A 25,622-nucleotide genomic window follows, 5' to 3' on the forward strand; every position below is an offset into this window, starting at 1 on the left:
TCCTTCTGCTTGTTCCCATCTTTCCCACCTTCTCAATCTCTCCCTCTCATCAGGCACGGTCCCCTCTGCCTTCAAGCATGCACTCATCTCTCCTATTCTTAAAAAACCTACCCTTGATTCAAACACTCTCTCCAACTACCGACCCATCTCTCTCCTCCCTTTTGCCTCCAAACTCCTTGAGGGAATTGTCTACAACCGCCTTACTTCCTTTCTTTCCTCGCACTCATTGCTTGACACATTCCAGTCTGGCTTTCGTCCTCTCCACTCCACTGAAACTGCCCTTACAAAAGTATGCAATGACCTCCATGCTGCTAAATCTAAGGGACACTACTCTCTACTTATTCTACTGGATCTCTCTGCTGCTTTTGACACTGTGGATCATCCTTTCCTACTGCAAATCCTTCACTCCATTGGTCTGCGTGACACTGCCCTTTCTTGGCTGTCCTCCTACCTTTCTGACCGTTCATTCTCTGTCTCCTCTCATGACTCCACCTCCCCCTCACTTCCACTAACTGTAGGGGTACCCCAAGGTTCTATCCTTGGTCCTCTTCTCTTCTCTCTCTATACTTCCCCACTAGGTAAGCTCATTAGTTCTTTTGGTTTCCAATATCATCTCTATGCTGATGACACTCAAATCTATCTTTTCTCTCCAGACCTCTCCCCTGCTCTCCTCACTCGTATCTCCAACTGTCTCTCTGCTACCTCTACCTGGATGTCCCAGCGCTTTCTTAAACTTAACATGTCTAAGACCGAGCTGATCATCTTCCCTCCCTCCCGCATAACCTCACCTCCTACAATCTCATTATCTATTGATGGCACTACTATCTCCTCTAGCCCCCAATTGCGCTGTCTTGGAGTAATCCTTGACTCCTCCCTCTCCTTCAAACCACACATTCAGCACCTCTCACAAACCTGCCGTTTTCATCTAAAAATATTTCCAGGATCAGACCCTTTCTGACCCAGGATGCTACTAAGACTCTTATCCACTCACTGGTCATCTCCAGACTGGACTACTGTAATCTCCTCCTGACTGGCATTCCTGACAAATACCTCTCTCCACTCCAATCTATCCTCAATGCTGCTGCCCGGCTCATCTTCCTCACCAAACGCACTACGTCCACCTCTCCTCTCTTACTAGACCTTCACTGGCTCCCCTTCCCTTTCAGAATCCATTTCAAGCTTCTCAAACTTGCTTACAAAGCCCTCACCCACTCCTCTCCCATCTACAGCTCTGACCTTATCTCCCTTTACACTCCCACCCGTCCTCTTCGCTCTGCTAATGCACGCCGACTCTCCTGCCTACGGATTACTTTCTCCCACTCCTACCTCCAAGATTTTTCACGTGCTGCACCACTTCTCTGGAATTCCCTACCTCTCCCCCTCAGACTCTCCACCTCTCTACAAAACTTCAAACGGGCTCTCAAGACCCACTTCTTCACCAAACCCAGCCAAATCTCATCCTAAACCTCTGTTCCACACTCTCTATGTACCCCGTCTGTCTCACCCCTGCCTGTCTATCCCTCCCATTTAGAATGTAAGCTCTCACGAGCAGGGCTCTCTTCCCTCATGTGCTTATCCTTTTCTTACTTTAATAATATTCAACTGCACCAAATCCAGCAGTCTTCTGCCACCTCATACTTATTTTAGTGTCATCTGCTGATGTAGCTATGTTTATTTACCCTGTACTTGTCCTATATTGTCGTCAACTGTAAGTTGCTGTTTTCCTGCTTGATTATTTGTTTATGTACTCTGTAATTGGGCGCTGCGGATCCCTTGTGGCGCCATATAAATAAAGGATAATAATAATGACAGTATGATATTAGTGAAATCCAGCAAACAGCAGAATAAGTATGATCCTATAATTGTATAATGTACTGTAATATAATCCAGAGAAACCATTGCAATTAGAAAAGAGACACCCCCCAGAGGGTAGGGTTACTACTGTCTGGTATTTGGGGGTGTCTCTTTTCTGACAGCAAGCATTCAATTTGAGAGGCTTCAAGAATTTAGCAATTTACCCTCTCGCAACTGAAAGAGTTTTTAGTGGACTTGTTTATGTTGAAGGGCAGAACTCCCAGAGGCAACGGAGTCAGTTGCTGCTGGGCTCCATTCCTGAAGAGGGCACCTGGATCCTGCAATGACTGCAGACTGTGCACTGCCTGCTTTACTAGAAGAGATACCAAGCAGATCAGCATCAGTACTAGGAAAGCCAATCCCGGGCCATTTTTTCAATCCCGGGTATCGGGATTGAAAAATGGGCAATCCCGAGATTCCCAGGTCGCCCCCTCGAGCCCCACCCCGCCCCACATACATAACTCACCATATACTGGGGATGGGCAGGTGGGGAACAACCTCTAATCGTTGCTGGTGGCTCCCAGCAGCGGCTGACGGCACAGCGTGACTTCTCACGCTGCGCTGGGGAGCCGGAAGGAGGAAGCCGGACAGCGTCTGAGCGTCCTGTGGACGCTCATCGCTGATCTCTCAATCCCAGTGATTGGAGCTTCCAATCCCAGGATTGAATCTCGGCCATTTTTGGCCCTAAATTCCGGGATCCCGCCAATCCCGATCCTGGGATTGGTGACCATAATCAGTACGGCGCTCCCCCTCTGTGACCAAGACTCAGTGCTCAGTCGGCTGTGCTGTGTGTGGTCGCGGAGGTCACATAACCTAGCGCAACCCTGGCAGCTCGCTGAACTTTGACTGAGGAGCTGGCCTGGAGACAGCACTCAAAGAGTAGGGTGACACACAGTCACTGCCTGTGGAGAAGGGAGTCAGGAGATCAGCAGGCCCAGCAGTGGCCACTGGCACTCCAAAATAAACTGTATGAACAAAAAACAGGGAGGGCATGGCTCACAGAGAGGAAGGGGGGACACGGCTCATACACAGGAAGGGGTTGGCATGGCTTACACACACAGGGCTAAGGGGGACCAGGCTAACACAGGAGGAAGGAAGACATTGATCACACAGGGACTAGGGGAAGGGGATACATGGTTCTCACAGGTGGAAGGAATGGGACAAAGCTCACACACACACAGGGTGGGAAGGTGGGCATGGTTCACACAGGTGGAAATGGAAAATGGCTCTTACAGGTGGAAGGAATGGTGAGGGCTCACACATAGGTCAAGAGAGGGGGGATGCCACAGGGTCCCCTAGTTATAATAAAAGGGAGAGACATGCCAAGCAACCACATGATGGACACCAGAGCCTGAGGCTTAGACACAGTGTGATCATTGAGATTGTAAATTTTGATTTTCCTGTTAGTGCTGATGTGTATGTTAATTTTCATATGAAGTGTAGGGTATGGAAGGGTCAGTGATGTAGTGGCAGGTATAGAGGAGTCAGTTAAAATACTATTTTTTTTGCTGGGGGGTTCACAACATTTATCTTGGCTCCGGGCAACTGGGAAGAGTTACGCTGCTGTCATGTTGTATGTAATTTTATTGGACTGAATAAAGGTTTTTAGCATATTTTGATTTATATATAGTGCCCCCACAAAAAGAGTTTCTTTCTTAATGCCCATTAAGAATTGTTATCTAAAACTCTAGAGGAGCACCGCCAGAAATTGAAATTACCCCTTGTACAGATGAATACATAATAGAGATGCCACATTTCCTCTATCCTAATTTACCATTTACTCTGGCCAAGTAATACTACACAATGTCTGTGCAGAGAGACTATTCCCTCTCCTACATATCCACTTGATAGCTCAGATTGATCTGCGATGTCTGTTATTCAACATTAGTTTTCTGGCTCGGCATGTTCCAAGTGTTATAAATAGTATTGATGATATTGTGCTGTTTTGATTGGACTCATTATACGGACCTTGCAGCCTATGCTGATTAGGTTGGTGAATTGTGCCATTCTTATGTCTGGCAGGTTATCAAACTGGTATGGACAGATTAGCCCACTGTGCCATTGTACCTTGCTCTCTCAGAAGTTATCAGGTGGCGTGGTCTGATTTGCTATGGTTTTGAAACCACAACTTCAATAGAGGTAAGAGCGGTCACAAGTTGATGCTTTATTTTGCTATCTAGCAGGTAAATCCAGGGTGATTGTGATCAGGATGCTAACAGGTATTTTATATATTTTGCACTTGCACAGCCGACCAGATCTCACAAAGAGTTTGGTGGTGGTCTAGACTCCACTGGGTGGTCCAAAATGGCCCCTACAGCCTCCAGCATCAACGCCTTGGTTACTGGAAATCTAATCTTTATAAGCAATATATCAAATTTTATCAGTTTATCTCCTAATTTGATGGCTAACCACTCACTAAATTAAGTGGGGGTTCATGAGGAATTTTGTTTTTTCCTGACAGTTTTAAATGAACTTACAGCATTATCTAATGTTGGCAGGTTTTTTGTGTGTTGCCTCCAGTCAACCTGTCACTCCTCTCCGCCCCCTCTGGTTCAAAGATTTGCTCAGTTTTGCCCTGATTTTAAGTTCAAAATAAATGGGTTTTACATTTGTTACATTGGTATGTGTTCAAGATACCGACTGTCGGGATCCCAGCAGTCAGAATCTCGACACCTGTCAGAACACCAACATCGGAATCCTGAACATCAGGAAAAGTTTTACATCAGGAAAAATATTTTACATCAGGAAAAGTTTAGATCTATTAGAATTCTCTACATGTCATTGTGGGTCCGGTATGAAATCCCGACGTTCGGAAAATTAACTGCGTACCGTCATTGTGACCCGTCTCCTGCTGTACAAATTTGCCATTTACAGCACTTTACAGCTGGAAGTAGGATTACAATGACACTATTCAATACAAATCGTGTCATCCAACCTCAGCGCCAACCTCTTCATTAGGGAAGCAGAGGCCAGGCCAATTTGTTTGGAGGTCATGAAATCTCTATTAGATTCTGGACTCTCCTAGGCATTCCGCGAGAGTTGGCATGTATATGAATAAAAGTAATTATAATGTTATCCTCCCTAAACAATTTAGTTAATTAATATTAGATTTACCATTGCAAGAAGTAAAGATTAATAGAAGATGTGCTGTATGGATCAGTACTTGTGGTCTATCTATTGCCCTAATGCCTGTACAGCTAGGCTCTGAGTAAACAATACAGTGCAATTCCTTTGTCAGACTTAAAAATGTATGCTTCACAGACTTCCTTCTATTAATATGCAAATGATTACTGTCATATAGTGATACAAAGAGCTGAACTAGACAGAACTGCTGTGTTACACCTTCTATATGTTGTACAGAAAAGTCATTAAGACAAACAGGATATATGGGGTTACTTGGCTGAGGACTTTTATCTCATTTTGACGATGATATTACTTTGCTAAGTGGAATTCAATTGTAAGATGCATAATCATTTTATAGTTAAGTGTTTTAAAAAAAGAAGAACTTGCTCTTTTCTGTCAGGATATTAGCCTTTCAAATCGATAAGCAATAGCTCATTTTGGATGTAACAAAGTCATATTTTATGCGGGCGGTTAATTTTATAGACTTGTAATGGATTTGGCAGTGGAAGCATAAGGCCATCAAAGTGAAACAAAATTGAAATGGAACCAAATTTAGATGGACGAGGGAAAATGTGCAGAAATATTACATGGAAATGAGAGGAAATCTTAACTAAAATCACATAAGTTAGGGTGTGGATTAACAGATAGAGTGTTAAAAGGTCTATAGTCAATAGGATGACACCATAGGGTCAACAGTCAATATGTCAACAGGGTCAAAAGGTCAACATATAAAAGGTTAACAGTAGAAAATGTCAACGGGTACAAAGGGTCAACAAGTTCAAAAGGTTGACACAAAAAATCAACAATTCATTTTATATTTTGTGTCGTTTTGTGTTTTTAAACATATTTGACCCAAATTTGTTGAAATTTTTCCCCTCACAGGCTCACTTCAGTTGCCACGCTTTGTATGTGGTGACTCGCTATTTTTGCTCGCTACAAGCAGGCCCGGCGCAACCCACTCAGCAAAGGTATGCAGTGCAGGGAGGCGCCAGGCTGGAGAGGCGCTCTCCCTGCTCTGCATCCCTGCGGGAAAGAGAGAGGACCAGGGATCAGCAATCCCCCTAGTGAAATGCAGCAAGTACTGCCCCATCTTGCTCCGCAGTGCCTCATATTGATATTGCTGCTGCGGCCTCCCCCTTTCCTTACTCCCTTCTCCCGAGCGGCTGCAGAATGACTACGGACTCCTTACAGCAGCGGGTGTCACCGCAGAGATGGGCAGCTCCGAAGCCAAAAACTGAGACTTCGGGATCTCGCGATATTGCAGATACCCGGATACAAGTTTCTCTGTAGCCAGCAGTCACCACAGTTAGGGGGAGATGTACTAAGCCTGAAAAGTGATACATTTCACAGTGATAAACTGCCAGCCAATCAGCTCCTAACTACCATGTCACTGGCTGTGTTTGAAAAATGACAGTTAGGAGCCGATTGGCTGGTACTTTATCACTGTGATATTTATCACTTTTCAAGGCTTAGTACATCTGGCCCTTACTGTGGTAGCCAGTCTGTGAAGACACTATGAACTTGAAGCAACAGCAGTGGAGAGTGAGACATAGGAGAGGGACCCATTCTAGTCTGGTAGGTGAGGTCACAAGGGGCTCATATGTAATCGGGGGGGGGGGGGGGGGGATGCAGATCACCGGCCCTCTGGGATACAGTGACTTCTTACTTTGTCACCCCCCACCCCGTGTTCTGTCCCAGTCATTATGTCACACCCCCTCTGTATTCTGTCACAGCCATTGCCCCCCCGTGTTCTGTCCCAGCCATTGTCACCCACCCTGTGTTTTTTCACAGCCACTGTCACCCCTTGTGTTCTGTCCCAGTCACTATGTCACACCTCCTCTGTGTTCTGTCAGTGTCACTGCCACCCTATATTTTGTCCCAGCAATTGTCACCCCCCCTGTTTTCTGCCCCAGCCATTGTCACTCTTTCTTTGCATTCTATCACTGTGTCACCCCCCTGTATTCTATCCCAGTCACTTTCTCACCCCCCTGTGTTCTGTCCAAGACACTGTCACCCCCGTGTTCTATCCAAGTCACTCTGTTACCCCCCCTGTGTTGTGTCCCAGCCATTGTCACCCCCCCCCCCGTGTTCTGTCCCAGCAATTGTCACCTCTCCTCTGTGTTCTGTCACTGTGTCACCCCCCATGTTCTGTCCAAGACACTGTCAAAGGGATCGGTATGGTATACTGCTGCATGGCAACCGGTGGAATGTTGTCAGGGGGGCGAGCGCCCATAGAGGGTGAATCACCTACCTTGCCTGTCTACTGGCAGCGGTATGGTGCTCCAGTTGGGATCCAGGCATCAGTATTGTTACAGCTGGGATCCCGACGAGCGGTATGCAGACCGCATACCATGTCAACCCCCCCTGTGTTCTGTCCCAGTCACTGTGTCTCCCCCTGTGTTCTGTTACAGCCATTGTGTCATCACCCCTGTGTCCTGTTCCAGTCACTGTGTCACCCCACCCATCTGTGTTCTGTCCCAGTCACTGTGTCACACACACACATTCTTTTTGTTTTGTCCCTGTCACTGTGTCACCTCCCCCCAGCTGTCTTGCAGCTCACGTACCACAGCAACTAATCAGGAGTGGCTGCAGTGTATGGTATAATGTGTAAAGGGCATTCCATTATGTGTAAGGGGCAAGTTTTGTGGCATAGAAACATAGAATTTGTCGGCAGATAAGAACCACTTGGCCCATCTAGTCTGCCCCTTTTTTTTTTTCTTTATATTATTTTTATCTCTAACCTTATTTGATCCTTATTTCTTTGTAAGGATATCCTTATGTCTATCCCATGCATGTTTAAATTGCTCTACTGTCTTCTCTGATGGGAGGCTATTCCACTTGTCCACTACCCTTTCTGTGAAATAATTTTTCCGCAAATTTCCCCTGAACCTCCCCCCCTCCAGTCTCAGTGCTTGTCCTCGTGTCCTATTGCTTCTCTCCATTTGGAGAATGTTTCCCTCCTGGACTTTGTTAAAACCCTTGATATATTTGAAAGTTTCTATCATGTCCCCCCTTTCCCTTCTCTGCTCCAAACTATACATATTGAGATTTCTTAGTCTTTCTGGGTATGTTTTGTGATGTAGGCCATGCACCATTTTAGTTGCCCTCCTTTGTACAGTTTCTAATGTATTAATATCCTTTTGAAGATATGGCCTCCAGAACTGAATACAGTATTCTAGATGAGGCCGTACCAATGACCTATACAGTGGCATTATTACTTCTTTCTTTCTGCTGCTGATTCCTCTCCCAATGCAGCCAAGCATCTGACTAGCCTTCCTCATTGCCTTGTTACATTGCTTACCTGCCTTTAAGTCATCTGAAATAGTGACTCCTAGATCCCTTTCCTCCTCAGTATTTTCCAGTATAGTGCCATTAATACTGTATTTAGCTTTAGGATTTTTGAGACCCAAGTGCATGATTTTGCATTTTTTGGCATTAAACTGTAATTGCCAGACTCTTGACCATTCCTCTAATCTACCTAGATCCTCAATCATTTGTTTTACCCCACCTGGTGTGTCTACCCTGTTGCATACCTTTGTGTCATCTGCAAAAAGGCATACTTTCCCTTTAATGCCATTTGCAATGTCACCAATAAAGATATTAAAAAGCACTGGTCCAAGTACAGATCCCTGGGGTACTCCCCTGGTAACATTTCCCTCCTGTGAATGCACTCCATTTACCACAACTCTCTGTTTTTTATCCTTCAACCAAGATCTTATCCATTCAATAATCCTAATATCCAATCCCAAACTTTCAAGTTTATTTAGCAGTCTGCGATGTGGAACTGTGTCAAAAGCCTTACTAAAGTCTAGATAAGCTATATCCATGGCTCCACCTTTATCCATCACTTTAGTCACACAATCAAAAAAGTCAATAAGATTTGTTTGACATGATCTCCCCCCAGTGAATCCATGCTGTTTGGGATCCAGTAAATTGCCGGATTTGAGATAATCTACAACTCTTTCTTTTAAGAGTGTTTCCATCAATTTCCCTATTACTGATGTAAGACTCACTGGTCTGTAGTTGTTTGCCTCTTCCTTGCTTCCACCTTTGTGCAGTGGGACTACGTTTGCTCTTTTCCAGTCCCCTGGAATTACTCCTGTAGCTAATGACTGGTTGAATAATTATGTCAATGGTGCTACCAGCACCTCTTTAAGTTCTTTTAGTATCCTTGGATGTATCCCATCTGGCCCCATAGATTTGTCCACTTTCAGCTTTGAGAGTTCTGTTAGGACCTTCTTCTCTGTAAATGTACTGGTTTCATTTTCCTGAATATCTCTGCAACTTAACTGTGGCCCCTTCCCCTCTCTTTCAGTAGTAAATACTGAGCAAAAATAATCATTAAGATGATCTGCTATTAAATTGTCTCCTTCAACAAGACTCCCAGTGTCCGTCTTTAGTTTTATAATTCCGCCTTTTGTTTTTCTCCTTTCGCTTATATACCTAAAAAAAGTTTTGCCTCCTTTACCCACTGACTGGGCCATTTTTTTCCTCAGCTTGTGCCTTTGCACATCTGATTACCTTCTTTGTCTCCTTCTGTCTAACAAGATATATCTTTTTCTTCATTATTTTGTGTCTGCTTATATTTCCTAAAAGCCATCTTTTTTGCTCTCACAATATTTGCTACTTCTTTTGGAAACCACACTGGCTTCCTTTTCCTTGTGTTTTTCCTAACAGTTTTGATACAAAGGTCTGTTGCCTTCAATATTGCACATTTTAATGTTTCCCACCTCTCTTGCACTGTTTCCAAGTTCCTCCACTCTGCCAAAGAATCGCTTACACATTTTCCCATCCCTACAAAATCAGCCTTCCTAAAATCCAACACCTTTGTTTTTGTATGGGACGAGTCAGTCTCTGTCTTAATGCTGAACCATACTGCTTGATGATCACTGGATCCCAGGTTTTCACCCACTTTTACGTCCGATAATCTGTCTCCATTTGTAAGTATTAAGTCTAATCTTGCGTCTTTCCGAGTGGGCTCCCTCACCAATTGGTGGAGGGATGCTCCCTGAAGGGAATTTAAAATGTTCCTACTTCTAGTGGAACTAGCAACAGACACCTCCCAGTTTACATCAGGAAGATTAAAGTCTCCCATGATTATTACCTCTCCTTTTAATGCCATTTTAGTTATGTCCTGCAATAGGTTCTTGTCAAGTTCCTCTTCCTGACCTGGTGGCCTGTATATCACGCCAATACGAATAATCAACTTTTCCCCTGTTTCTATGGTCACCCAAAGGGCCCCAGTTTTTTCTTCCTTACTTTGTATTAATGTAGTATTTATGGCATTTTTTACATACATTGCTGCCCCTCCTCCGATTTTTCCAATTCTGTCCTTCCTAAATAAAGTATATCCCGGTATAGCTATGTCCCAGTCATGATTTTCATTGTACCATGACTCTGTAATTGCCACAATGTCTAGATCATCCCTTGTCATTATTGCAGTTAGTTCTGGGATTTTATTTTCTAAGCTCCTAGCATTTGCACACATAGCTTTTAGAGTTTTGTTTGTGCTTTTTCTGTTCCTAGCTATGTTCTTCTCTCTGCCTATTTTTATTTGGTTTTGATCTGAATTATCTTCTGTTGCTGTGGATATGCTTCCTATTCCCTTTGCCTGCAGAAACAATTCCTCTGTGTTGGGGGAGCAGATTTCTTTATTCCTGTTTGGTTCACTGCCCCCCTTTGTTAGTTTAAATAGTTCTTGATGAAGCATCCAAACTGTTCAGTTAGTATTCTTGTTCCCCTTGAAGATGGGTGCAGGCCGTCACTTTTGTATAAGCTCCTATCTTGCCAGATGGTGTGACTGTGGCCTATAAATCCAAATCTCTCCTCATTGCACCATGTCCTTAGCCAAACATTGAAGTTTCTGATGCAATGAGTTCTGTCTTCCCCTCTGTGTACTGGCAATACTTCTGAAAAAGATACAGTGGTTGCCACCTGCTTCAGAGCAGTCCCTAACTTCATAAATTCATCTTTTACAGCCATGAGTTCAGCATTTGCCAGGTCATTTGTCCCTAGGTGAACAATGACATCCACCTCCCCATCTTTTCTTGCTGCCTTTACAATTCTTAGCATGCGCTCTTTATCCCTTGGAGCTGTGGCTCCAGGTAAGCACCTTACTTGTTTCTCTACTTCATTTGCATTTCCCAGATGTATTCCTCTAATAATGGAATATCCCAAGAGAAGTGCAGTCCTTTTTGGAGATGCAATTTTCCTGTTCCATTTCCTGTTCCTATAGTTGGTAGAAGTCCCCATATCCTCCTGTTCTGTAGTGCCTCTATTAGTTGTATCTTCCAGCCCTGCAAGAGTAGCATACGAGTTTTGCAGTGTCACCGCTTGCGGGAGGTGTCTGTGTCCCTCTGGAAATCTCTGCCCTTGAGAGCCCACAGTAGTCCAGGCAGAATGTCTTCTGGTGGCTCTCTGAGGCAGTGGAGGCTTCAAAGACACAGACATCCTACAAATCTCAGCATGCAGTTTTGCTATCTCCTCCTTCAGCAGAGAAAATTGCTCACAGATTGGACAGCAGCTGAGTCTCTACGCTGCCTCTTTCCAAACAAATGCTTTACATCCATTGCACTGCACAAGGCCAAACATTGTATCAGATGTTAATGGTATTGCAAATTTGTGTGTCACTTGGCATAATGGGGGTCATTCCGAGATGTTCGCTCGTTGCCAATTTTCGCTACGCTGCGATTTGTTGCTAACTGCGCATGCACATGGTATGCAGAGCGCATGCGCTAAGTTAATTAACACAAAACTTAGTAGGTTTGCTGGTGTTCGAGCGACAATTTTCAGTCGCACTGCTGATCGGTGAATGATTGACAGGAAAGGGGCGTTTCTGGGTGGTAACTGAGCGTTTTCCGGGAGTGTGCTAAAAAAAGCAGGCGTGTCAGGGAAAAACGCGGGAGTGTCTGGAGAAACGGGGGAGTGGCTGGCCAAATGCAGGGCGTGTTTGTGATGTCAAACCAGGAACTAAATGGACTGAGCTGATCGCAATCTAGGAGTAGGTCTGGAGCTACTCAGAAACTGCAAGAAAATATTTAGTAGCAATTCTGCTAATCTTTCGTTCGCTATTCTGCTATGCTAAAATACACTCCCAGAGGGCGGCGGCCTTGGATGTGCAATGCTGCTAAAAGCAGCTAGCGAGCGAACAACTCGGAATGAGGGCCAATGTGTAAAGAGCATCCAGAATGTGTAAGGGGCATTTCTATGTGTTCCATAATGTGTAAGGGGTATTACGGAGTGAGGCATAATGTGTAAGGGGCATTATTGTGTGTGACATAAGGTGTAAGGGGTATTACTGTGTGGCATAATGTGTATAGGGGACACTACTGTGACATAATTTGAACTGGTGGCACTATTGTGTGCCACACCCCAGTGGCGTTACTACCACTCCCGCACTACTGTGGAGGCGCAGGGTTGCAGGGGTGCCCTCACTGATTCAGAGCAGATTGACATGAGGACTAGCTGTCCTTAAGTCAATCTGCTAAATGTCCCTCCCAAAATAGTTACCGCAATGCAGGAGACATGCTAAATTTAGGTCATACTTGACCTCTAGCGTCTAAATGCAGGAACCCACGGAAGCGCATAGTGCTGGCTGCAACTGCACCAGCCTTACACCCTGCCACCAAGCATGAAAACCCCTTGGCGATGACTATTACACACTCCTAGCAACAAGCACTACCCCCTGGAAAGACGCATGACATCCATGAAATCCCTGGCAACAGGCATTATACACTAACAATGAGCATGATACCCAATGCATGAAACCCCTGGCAACAAGCATAACACCCAGTGCATGGGGGCACCAGAGAATTTTTTGGCTTGGAGGAGAAAAATTTCTAGTCACTGCCACACGTCTTCCTTGTGAGAGCACACTTCTTTTTGCAACACTGTCCCTTTGTAAAGTATGGGAGAGAGGGCATAAATTTATAGCTTGCAGGAGGGCGCCAAGCACCCTAGCACCGGCCCTGGCCACAAGATTACTAGAGGTACTGGTAATAGTTTGTAACATGGATAGTAAATGCATCTAAAGTTGTAAAATCATATTTGTGTGTCAACCATTTTCATGTTGACCTATCGAACCTGTCAACCTAATGTACATGTCAACCTTTGTCCATCAACAAGTGCTGCGTCCATTCACAAGCCTGTGCTGTGCTCTGCTGTGTCCATCAAGTGACTGTTCTTTGTCTAGTCCCCTTTATCCAATTCTGTCACGGAGTGGTGTTGCACTGACTTCGCAGATGTTCACAGTGTTCACATATAAGCACTGCAGTGTGACGCCTTTGTACAACCTCTGTGCACTGTACCCCAGTGCAGCTTTGTTCACATATATAGAAAAGTCCTTTTATTCCTCAAAGTGTGAGCTGAGCTGCGAATTGAAAAAAAAAAAAATATATATATATATATATATATATATATATATATATATATATATATATATAATTTTTTTTTCTCTTCTATTGTTTGTACTGTTCTGTGCGCTGTACCCCAGTGCGATTCTGTTCATGTGTATGGAGAAGCCGGTTGGGTTTGAAGTACGAATGAGCGGGTTCAGTTCCTTGAGAACCAAACCCTACCAAAAATCACATCCCGAGCCCGTATCCGAGTCCGGCTCAGGATTTCCCGCCAGACTCGGAAACCAGAACGAAGCAAAACGTCATCAGCTCACTGTCGAATTCTCGCGGATTTTAGATTCCATATAAGGATCCACGCGTCACCGCCATTTTCACTACAATCCTGAAGAGTGTAGCGAGAGAACGTGTCTCCTCAGTGTCTGTGCGGGAAAGTGGTGTGGTGCATGGGGTGGTGACCTGCTCTTTTGTGTCAGTCCAGTGCTGTCCTGTCCTGCATCAGTCCAGTGGTGGTGTCTTGTGCTGCATCAGTCCAGTCACAGTGGTGATGTCCTGTGCTGCCATAAGTCCAGTACTGCTGTATAAGTTGAGTCCAGTGCAGTGGTGCTGTCTTGTGCTGCATCAGTCCAGTGGTGGTGTCCTGTACTGCCGTAAGTCCAGTGATGCTACTGTGTAAGTCCAGGAGTACTGCCATATAAGTCCAGTCCAGTGGTGCAGCCATACAAGTCCAGGGGCACTGCCGTACAAGTCCAGGGGTACTGCCGTACGAGTCCAGGGGTACTGCCGTACGAGTCCAGGGGTACTGCCGTACGAGTCCAGGGGTACTGCCGTACAAGTCCAGTGGTACAGCCGTACAAGTCCAGTGGTACAGCCGTACAAGTCCAGTGGTACAGCCGTACAAGTCCAGTGGTAAAGCCGTACAAGTCCAGTGGTAAAGCTGTACAAGTCCAGTGCTAAAGCCGTGTAGCCATTTAAGTCCAGTGGTACTGCCGTATAAGTCCAGTGGTACTGCCGTATAAGCAAGAGAAAGAGGGACCTGGCACCGGTGTAATTTATATTAGGATAGAGAAAGGGGCCAAAATGGACAGGTATTGGAAAAGAAAACGACTTTTCAAATGTAGTCCTTATTGGCGGTGCGCCCAGAGCTAGGAGGTATCTGTACATACACAAGGAGAGAAAGAAAGCTCTGGTGTGGGCGCACTCTTGAAAGAAAGAATCAAAGAAATTCTTCGAATATGAGTTGAAAAAATGTAAAAACAATGTTTATTGAAAAATTGATTAAAAGCTATTGATATCCCACTATGATCCAAGCGTTTCTTTGTGTTAGTTAATGAATGATTTGATTATTATATTATATTATTCTTTATTGGAAACAAACAATAAAGGTATAAGACAAAAGGAAAAGAAAGAAAATGTTCTGGTCTCGGTAATCACACAAAATAAATTAGAAAGGTTACTGACACTTGATAGTCTAGCAACCGTTTCTCCTGACCAGCACAGAAATTCTGTGTTACTGACAACAGAGAGATCCAATATTATGTCTTTGAAAGACCAATAAGATGGTCAATGTCGGACAAATTACTGATCACCAGGTATACCATAGGTCACAAATTAAGATTTAGAGACATATATGAGACATTTTTTGAGCATACTGCAGACATAGCCATGCTTGGTAGGAAGGAAAAGGGTAAAAAAATGTTGAAGAGGAAAAGTGAACAATGGAAAGAGACGGGGGAGGAGGTAGAGGAAGTGAAAAAGTGGTGATCCTGCTGTTGGTGTCCACCCTTCTGTTGAAGGGGAATAGTATCCTTCTCTACAACACCAGGTATTCCCAAAAAGTCTCCTTTGAGGTACTGACCCGGCCCAACGCTGCTTAGCTTCCAAGATCGGACGAGATCGGGCATTAACAGCGTGGTATGATAGTAGAGAGGCTATCTACCAATGAGAGTGCACCTATGTAAGAAAGGTGAGAAAGAATGTGGGAAAGAGGAGGAGTGCAAAAATTGTGTGGATCTGCTTTCCACGTTAGGCGGGGGGACTCATCTGCCCATTGGCCAGCGATACACCCTGGATCGCGGATGAGAGTCCACAGAAAAGGGCTGGGTCAGTGAAGAATGTCAGGGAGGAGTGGGAGAATAGGAGAGTGATGTTGCTGAAATAGATTGTGTTAATGGTCACGGATAGATTGACCAAAGAAAGAGGAAGGAGCGCCTGATGTCTCTATATATGAAGAAATTGGCATGTCATGCAAAAGCACAAAAGTAGATGGGCGGTTCCTATGAAAACTGGAACCAGATACGTCCTGTGCATAGGCACTTAGTAGTGCAGTGGTATGAATTCACTGTTTGTGCACAGGGTTAGCATATTATCTGAAGCATATAAAGATAGATTTCTAAATTATATAGACTGATATCAGATATGCTGAGTGTGAGAGAACCTGTGAAGAGATAACACAGGTTCACTGTTGATGAAAAAGTAGTGCAAAGCACACCTTATTGAACCCAGCTAGAGTACTATATTATTTATCCTTTACATAAAGCAAATGATAGACTATGCGGTAGGTGGAAAATCCACCAGGTTGAGATTACTACGTCTCTATAGCATGGTTGAGATTAACATTTATAAGGTAAAAAATAACCAAGTTTGATACTCATGATATGTGGATATCACATTCCGTACTGCCGTATAAGTCCAGTGGTGCAGTTCAGGGGTACTGCCGTATAAGTCCAGTGGTGCATCCGTGTAAGTCCAGTGGTACTGCCGTATAAGTCCAGTCCAGTGGTGCAGCTGTTTAATTCCAGGGGTACTGCCACATAAGTCCAGGGGTACTGCTGCATAAGTCATGGGGTACTGCTGCATAAGTCCAGTCCAGTGGTGCAGCCATATAAGTCCAGTGGTACTGCCATATAAGTCCAGTGGTACTGCCCTATAAGTCCAGTCCAGTGGTGCAGCCGTATAACTCCAGTGGTACTTCTGTATAAGTCCAGGGGTACTGCCATATAAGTCCATCAATATTGTGCGTGCATTACATCTGCGGAAATTCCAGCACGTCCCATGTTTTGCACATACAAATAATTTGGCGGTGCAGAATTTTTTAAAAAATGACATGGGTGTGCATGAGATGCTGTCCGTGGCCCGGAAAATTGTGGGCCACTTCTAACATTCAACCACTGCGTACCACTCCTAGATGGGCCTGGTGTTTGTGCTGCACACTTGTGTCACTTAGCAAAGTCATCCAGATACCTCATTGCACCTTTTTTTCTTCTTTGCATGATGAGCTGTTTGGGGCCTAGTTTTTAAAAGTGACATCATGTCTGCCACTGCAGTGCCACTCCTAGATGGGCCAGGTGTTTGTGCCGCACACTTGTGTCACTTAGCAAAGTCATCCAGCTACCTCATTGCACCTCTTTTTCTTCTTTGCATGATGAGCTGTTTGGGGCCCAGTTTTTAAAAGTGCCATCCTATCTGACACTGCAGTGCCACTCCTAGATGGGCCAGGTGTTTGTGCCGCTTAGCAAAGTCATTCAGCTAACCCGGTGCAACCTTTTGGCCTAAAAACAATATTGGGGGTCATTCAGAGTTGTTCGCTCGTTGCCGATTTTCGCTATACTGCGATTAGTCGCTTACTGCGCATGCGCTTAGTTATTTTACACAAAAGTTAGGTATTTTACTCACGGCATAACAAAGCTTTTCCATCGCTGTGCTGATCGGAGTGTGATTGACAGGAAGTGGGTGTTTCTGGGCGGAAACTGGCCGTTTTATGGGAGTGTGCGGAAAAATGCAGGCGTTCGAGTTGCAAAACGCAGGAGTGGCTGGAGAAACGGGGGAGTGGTTGGGCAAACGCTGGGTGTGTTTGTGACGTCAAACCAGGAACGAAAAGGACTGAGCTGGTCGCAATGGCTGAGTAAGTCTGGAGCTACTCAGAAACTGCGAAGAAATTTCTATTCGCAATACTGCTAATCTTTCGTTCGCAATTCTGCTAAACTAAGATACACTCCCAGAGGGCGGCGGCTTAGCATGTGCAATGCTGCTAAAAGCAGCTAGCGAGCGAACAACTCAGAATCACCCCCATTGTGAGGTGTTCAGAATAGACTGGAAATTAACGTTATTGAGGTTAATAATACTGTAAGATCAAAAAAAATCCCCAATATTCTGTGATTTTAGCGGTTTGTGTTTTTTAAAAAAATCATCCAGATCCAAAACCAAAACACAAAAGGGTGGTTTTGACAAAAGCCAATCCAGAAAAACGTGCGAGAATCCAGATCCAAAACCAAAACACGAAAAGTGCCTGCCGCACATCTCTAGTTTGAAGAGAGCTGTACTGTACCATAGACTCTCCTGGACTCTACATTTTGCTTGCAGCCTGTATGTTAGAGGGACAGCATGCAGCTGAATCTCTGCACTGTGTAACCGGGGCTCTCTTTGAGAAATATCCACTACAGAGTAGGTAACATCACACCTAATACACCTGCATACACCGGACTTCCACACAGCATGACTAGTATGTAAAATTACTGCTCAAGTAGATTAATGCTGACAACACAGCCTGCCCTACACTAGAATCCTGACACCTGCAAAATATGGCAGCTGTGCTCTGTATGTGACACAGCTGCAGGAGAAAGCCATTGTGTTGAGTTGCTGTAGGGAGCTGCTGCAGTGCAAGCTGCCTATACCAGGACCCCTGTGCAGTGCAACATTGTGGGAGCTTCTGCCATTCTGGCCCTAACCAGGTTCCTGGCAAAGTTAACCCCCTACAATACAGCACTGTGCCTGCACTTTGGGCACAGTGAGTGAGAGGACGAAAATTCTGGAGTGAGATGGTAAGGTTCACTGAAGCTATCAAAGTGTTGTTCCATCTCTCCAGGACCCAAGAAGACTTTTGTAGGGTAAGATGAGGATAGTGTGCTACACTTACTGTTATACGTGCTGGAGTACAACCCACAAACTTTTCTTCAAAAGAGTTTAAACATTGTATTTATTTATTTGAGTAGCAGCTCATCCACTTTTATCTATTTTAATTTTATTCACAAACACTTCACAATCATATATAGTTTATATATTCAGTATACTTTTTACATAATATATTCAATTTTATTGCTAAACATTTTTTAGCACTTTCATTTGTTCCTTTCTTCATTTCAAAATTGGTTTTGATATTGAAAGCTGCTTAACCCTGCTTGGATTTTATTATTATTATTATTATTATTATTATTAGCTGCGAAATAAAAAAATATATTGTTCTATTAATAGTTTTGTGCACTGAACCCCAGTGTGACTTTGTTAACATATATTTGAAATCCCTTTGAATTGTCACAGTGTGAGCTGAGATGCAAGTTAAAAAAATAAAACAAATATATTGATCTATTGTTTGTACTGTTTTGTATGCAGAACCCCAGTGCGATTTTGTTCGTGAATATAGAAAAGCCATTTGAATCCTGATAGTGCGAGCTGAGCTGCGAATTTAAAAACTGGATAACAATCAACTTAAAGAAGAGCAGGAGCAGCAAGCAAATACTATTGCTGCAGCTGCTGCCACCATGCATGACGATACTAATCCTTTAATGTCATCTACTAAAGGCGATGCTCAAGGACATATAAGGTTTAAGTCAGGGCATCTGAAATACTGTAAATCAGAAAATATTTTACAGTGGTAATGAAAAAACACTTCTATTAAAGGGAAAGTTTAATGCAGAACAACATTAAATTGCATAACATGCCATTCACCACACATAGTGGCAAGGAAAGGCACAGGCTTTGTCCTTTATTTATGAGTGCAGCTGTCAGGGAGGCATCTTCTTCTACCTCTATATGATGATACCTTAATGAGTCTAGAAGAGGTGTCAAAAAACTGAAAACCACTACGGCAGTAGTACAAAATATGTCCAGAAAAGGATATGTCACAAATCCCAGAGCAGAATGTAAGTGTGTCAACGAATGCTATGTGTGATCTTGAGCTTTGTGATACTGTATTTGTAGATAGCCTCCTTTCACCATTTCTGCACTTTTCTGCAAAATGTGAGGATGATCAGTACAAGTCAACATGCTGACATAGAAATTAAGGATGCTACTGTGGAAGTGAAAAAGGATGAGGGGGATATTTGTGTAGCTGACACTGGCACTAATGATGATGTTAAGCATGAGTAAGTTGATTGTGTAAATCAGGCACCAGTGGAAGCAGTTCTTGCGCATGATAAGAAGAAGGCTATTGTCATGCCTGGGCATAGGACCAAAAAGTCCACCTCTTATGTGTGGAATTATTTCTACCCAAATCCTAACAACAATTGTCAAGTCACCTTTAGCATTTGTAAAACTACAGTAAGTAGAAGTAGTGATGGTAACCATATAGGAACCTCCTTCCTGTACATAATTTGCATTGAGCTCATGAAAAGTTTTTGCCAACATCAGAAACTTCTGCTAAAAAATAACAAGGAGTCAGTCATCAGCTAGCTCACTTCTCTCAAGTAGATCCCAGCACCTGCAATCTACACCTCTAACACCATCACCATCAATATCCTCACTAACGATCAGAGGTAGTCTTGCATCCAATTTGATAAGGCTTAAGGCCCTACACATTTAAAGATCCGCCGCCAAGCTGCCCGACGGCGGATACGGCCGACTTGCAACCCGGCGGCGGGGGGGCGGTGACGGGGGGAGTGAAGTTTCTTCACTCCCCCCGTCACACGGCTCCATAGAAGTGCAGGCAAGTATGGACGAGATCATCCATATTGGCCTGCATGCACAGCCGACGGGGCCGCGCATCGTTCATTGCTAGAGCCTCCACACTCAAAGATATGAATGGTATCTTGTTCAATAATGAACGAAATTGTTCATATCTTTGGGGATTGTCGGCCAGTGTGTAGGGCCTATAAGTGACTCCTCTCCAATTCGGGATTCATCAGAAGAATCCTACAGTACTAGGCATACTGCTGCTGCTGGGGATAGATCTTTATTTCAGATGAGAAGCAAGAAGACTAGAATTTTTAAAAAATAGACTCAAGTAATCCTTTGCAAAGGGAAGCAAATATGAAAGCTGTTACCCAGTCGCACAGCGGATCGCTGATACCATGATGGCTCTGTTAGTATTAGATCTGTGGTCAATATCTGCAATTAATTCAAAAGAAAAAGAAAAAACATCTGCGCTCATAGGAGTGAAAAAATACAGAATAAATTGTAGGAGAGGAGAGCTGACATTTCTAAAAGAGTTTATTAGTGTAATACATTTTAAAGTAGCATCAAAAAGATCCACAATATTGAAATATGTAAGTTTGCAACACTATAGCACCGTATATAAGATTATATCATCAGTATCCACCTGAGTTGGTAAAAATTTACTAGGAATTGCTGTCCTGAAATGCTCAAGCCGATGGAATATATTGCTGTGAGTCTAGCAGCTGTAACAATATTGGTAATGTAGATAAGTCATCATAGTAGCTTATCCATGGTACTTGCTGTATAGATGATGATAGTGTGAATAGTTCAACTCTCTGAATGCAGAGTGGATACAATGTTTCTATGCCACAAGTTTGTAGCAATATGTCCCGTAGCCGTCTATCAGTATCGTATTGTGTGTAGTCACAACGAAGCCATAGAATTTGATCCCTGACAATACAGAAATTACATCTATTCCCTATTCTGAATTTTAATCTCTATCTGTTTTCCCACGACCATATGTATACTCGAACTATGCAGATATAGCCAAAAACCTTTTTTTTTTTCCCATTCTGCATCTGCCTTACAAATATGTCCGGCACATTACATAGATGGGCCGGGTATATTTGGACGCGTCTTTATGCCAGTTAGGGCTCTATCCCTAGGAGTACCCACAGGGTCGGACTGGCCCACAGGGGAACAGGGGAAACCACCGGTGGGCCCTACTGCCTGTGGGCCCTCCTCCTCCTCTAGGGATCAAGTTCCAGACTATTCTAGTGCACTGGATTTATGCATTAAACATATGTTACATTATACATCACAATAATTTGGTTTATTATATATTTACCAAGGGGCACAGAACATGTAATGGTTAGCCAAACCTCTGTGGTGGCTGGCCACACCCCCACTGGAACCTGGCTACACCTTTAAGCATGGGCCCCTACAGTAGAATTCCCCCAGTGGGCCCTTCATGCCCCAGTCCGACATGGAGTACCCAATTTTTTTGTTCTGTATGCACTTATGCTGGCTGTAGGGTTGTCTGTGATATTACAAAAACTCCTTATCATTTTATTCAGTTTATAACAACCCTTCTATTTCCCTTAGATTATATCCCCACACTCTGTTAAAATCAGCTATAACAGTCCTGTTAACTTAATTACTCATTTGTTAAAACGGCTATACTATATTAACTAATTTTTCATGGGTATAGCTTATTCAATCTTTTGGTTTCTCTATTCTCCATGTATAGTGTCAGGAGGACAGTGGCATATCACACAAATGCTGGAGGTCAGTATGTAATAAGTCCCAGGTTCTGGTCCTGTTCTGCATGTAACATTAATATAATTTTTATTCTATAATTTTTGTACTAAATATCTTATTCGAATTGATACACCATATCTATTATTGAGAAACATTAAATGATATATTTATATTCAGAAATGACCTTTAACGATTATTTGTTTTCCTTACAATTTGTGTATGTATACGCTTATGAGGTTTTTTTAAATGTATATGGTATGCTCACATTCTCATATTCCTACATTTTGCTAAAATCAGCTATAACAGCTCTGCTAACTCAATTACTCATTTGTTAAAATGGCTATACTACATTAATTAATTCTTTATGGGTATAGCTTATTCAACCTTTTTGGATTTCTCTATTCTCCATGTATAGTATCAGGAGGACAGTGGTGTATCACACTAATGCTGGAGGACAGTGTCTAATAAGTCCCAGGTTCTAGTCCAATTCTGGACATTAACATTATTATTATTCTTATTCATCATTTTTATTTATCTTTCATTTTTATTTTATTTATTCATTTTCATTTTTTGTATTAAATATCCTATTTGATTTGATATACTATATCTATTATTGAGAAACATTAATTGATATATTTACATTAAGAAACAATCTCCTATTTAAGGATTACTTGTTTCCCTTATAATTTGTGTATGTATACGCCTATGAGTCTTTTTTAAATGTGAATAGTATGCTCCTTCATTTATATTTTAATATGTGGTATTTAAATATACATTTACGCTGGTATATCTGTTTGTATATTAGGGTTTGGAGAGCCGACGTTCCCTCAGCTGTTTTTACGGATTATCAATTAACCACATGTGTCTACTTCATGGATAGCCTTTATAAGCACCGGCATCTCAGAATGAGGGTATTCACCTTTGAAAAAGTCACGTGGTGCGTGATGAAACGCATTAGGACCCTCTTTCCTTCACACACTTCTTACCGCCTGCTCCCCGAACAGCTGACAATAGCCATTGGTTCCCTGCCTGCATCACATTGGACTCCTTTGCCGGCTTGGAGACGTGTACATCTGCAACGGGACTGCCGTTTGAGTGCAACAGTTACACCATCCTCTCCCTGCTAAGCCATTAGAGTGGACACTGCAGGATTTCACAAACAAGGACGCTCGGTGTTACCAGCCCACGGGAGAAAGTAAAGTGACTACACAAAATACGATAGACGGCTGCGGGGCATATTGCTACAAACTTGTGGCATAGAAACATTGTATCCACTCTGCATTCAGAGAGTTGAACTATTCACACTATCATCATTTATACAGCAAGTACCATGGTTAAGCTACTATGATGACTTATCTACAGCCTAATTACCAATATTGTTACAGCTGCTAGACTCACAGCAATATATTCCATTGGCTTGAGCATTTCAGGGCAGCAATTCCTGGTGGATTTTTACCAACTCGGGTGGATACTGATGATATAATCTTATATACGGTGTTATAGGGTTGCAAACTTATATATTTATATATTTCAATATTGTGGATCTTTTTGATGCTACTTTTAAATGTATTATACTAATAAACTCTTTTAGAAATGTCAGCTCTCCTCCTACAATTTATTCTGCATTTTTTCACTCCTATGAGCACAGATGTTTTTTCTTTTTCTTTTGCTTTCTAAACTTAAAGGCACATACACAGTGCCTTTACGGTTGCGCACAGGGGAAGTGTAATACCATCTTTCTATTCTACACAGGCGCTATTAGGCAGTATTGTGTTTTTCCTGCCATTAATTCAGTAGGTTTTAGACAGCTAACTACTAACGATTTTCCCTTCAAAACCATTCATAACATTGTTGTTTGTTTGTTTGTTTGTTTTTTTTTCATTTAGTTTAAAAAGTATTTAAAAAAAAAATATTACAATGTTCTATTATGCACATCTGCAGAACAGATCCCTCGTTAAAACCTGGGAGACACAGTGGAGCAGTGCGGTCGCATGTGATCTGATCATGCCAGTTAAGTGGTTGGTCTTGTGTCCTGCTACCAAATTCCATCTTGGTTCCATTTTCCTAGACAAGAAATAACTCTACCAGTATGTTAAAACAAAAGTAATTATTGGTATTCAAAAATCCCATTGTACCGACTGTCCACTTAACTACAGAGATATAGGGGATAATTCAGACCTGATCACTCGTTAGCAGTTTTTTGCAGCGCTGCAATCAGATAGTTGCCGCCTACAGGGGAGTGTATTTTAGCTGTGCAAGTGTGCGGACGCATGTGTAGCAGAGCGGTACAACTAAACTTTGTGCAATTTCTAATTTGCCCAGAACTTACTCAGCCGCTGCAATCACTTCAGCCTGTCCAGTGCTGGAATTGACATCAGACACCCGCCCTGCAAACGCTTCAACACGCCTGCATTTTTCCAACCACTCCCATAAAACGGTCAGTTGCCACCCTCAAAGACCTTTTTCCTTTCAATCTCTTTGCGATCAGCTGTGCGAATGGATTCTTCGAAAAAAAAACCATCGCACAGCAAAGATCCGCTTTGTACCCATGCGACACACCTGTGCATTGCGGTGCATACGCAGTTCTGACCTGATCACAGCGCTGCAAAAAATGCTAGTTATCGATGAGGTCTAAATTACCCCCATAGACAAGTGGTAGTAGGTTAAATAATTATTAAATGATTGTGACAGCCCACTGGGTAGGTAAATCACCTACAGCATCAACAACAGCTCATTCAGAGGCAGGCTACTCTGTGTATCAACAGCTTCACCAAGAGGCATAACACTGACAACCTCTTAGAAATACTAAAGGATGTCATAGCAAAATGGTTCACCCCATTAGGACTAGGATTTCTGATAATAAGCATTAAAGCTGGGGGAATTCCAACATGTCCCATTTTTTTCTCACACAATCAACTTGGTAGTGCAGTTTTTTTTAGACAATGATAGGGGCATGCAGGAGATGCTGTATAGCCTGAAAAATTTAGGAACATTTTCAGCATTCAGCAACAGCATGCAAGAGATTGCAGCAGCTACAAGAACATTTCAAACTGGCATGCCACCAACTGAATAAAGAGGTGGAAACAAAGTGGAATTCCACCTTTTACATGCTTCAACAGATGGAAAAGACACCCACAGCGACACAAGCCATGGCACTGGTAGGGGAGGGGGAGTGGACATTAGTTCATGGTAGTGGAGAATACTTTCCAACTTGTGCAAGGTGCTGAAACCTTTTGAAGTAGTTACCTGTGAAATGGAGTTCAGACACTGCTAGCTTGAGTCAGGTGTTTCACTTAAACTTTTGGTAAATCAGCTCTAGAAAATGAAGTAGGAGATGAAATTAAGTGATTCTGGTAAGTATGTTGGATAATGTCCTATATTTGCTTCACCAGGATCATAGTCTTGTAAATTTCTTGAAGCATAATGACTACATTTTGGTGACACTGCTTGATCCTAGGTTTAAGATATACATCATGTCATTCTTTCCAACAGACCCAGAACTTAACAGATGCAAAGACCTCCTGGTGAGAAAGTTGTCAGCTCAAGTTACACATGGCACTATGACTTCTCCTCCTTCAGTTTCTCCAGCAACTGCTGCTGCCAGGAAAACTCAGATTTTTCAAAAGACCCAGTGGTGATGCAGATGAGTCAACACAACATTTTGATATTTGGTTGGGTCAAAAAGAACTGCCCAAAACTAGGGACACCTCTACCGCAACTCCATCTGATGCAGTCACCATACAAAGAATGGTGGAGAGTTATTTTAATGACAGAGTTACAAAGGGGCGTGTCACAGAGTCCCTTTGACTACTGGACATAAAAAAAGGCAATTTGGAGGCTCTTGTACAACTGGCTTTGCATTACTTAATTTGCACGCCCGTGCAG

At 43.1% G+C, this 25,622-nt stretch overlaps 1 pseudogene; it reads right to left on the reverse strand.

The window, feature by feature from the left end:
• Positions 1 to 15,138: 15,138 nt before the first annotated feature.
• On the reverse strand, positions 15,139 to 15,256 carry LOC134971493 (5S ribosomal RNA; annotated as a pseudogene).
• Positions 15,257 to 25,622: the final 10,366 nt, after the last annotated feature.

The sequence above is a fragment of the Pseudophryne corroboree genome, chromosome 11 (genome assembly GCF_028390025.1).
Source record: "Pseudophryne corroboree isolate aPseCor3 chromosome 11, aPseCor3.hap2, whole genome shotgun sequence".
Lineage (NCBI taxonomy): Eukaryota > Metazoa > Chordata > Amphibia > Anura > Myobatrachidae > Pseudophryne > Pseudophryne corroboree.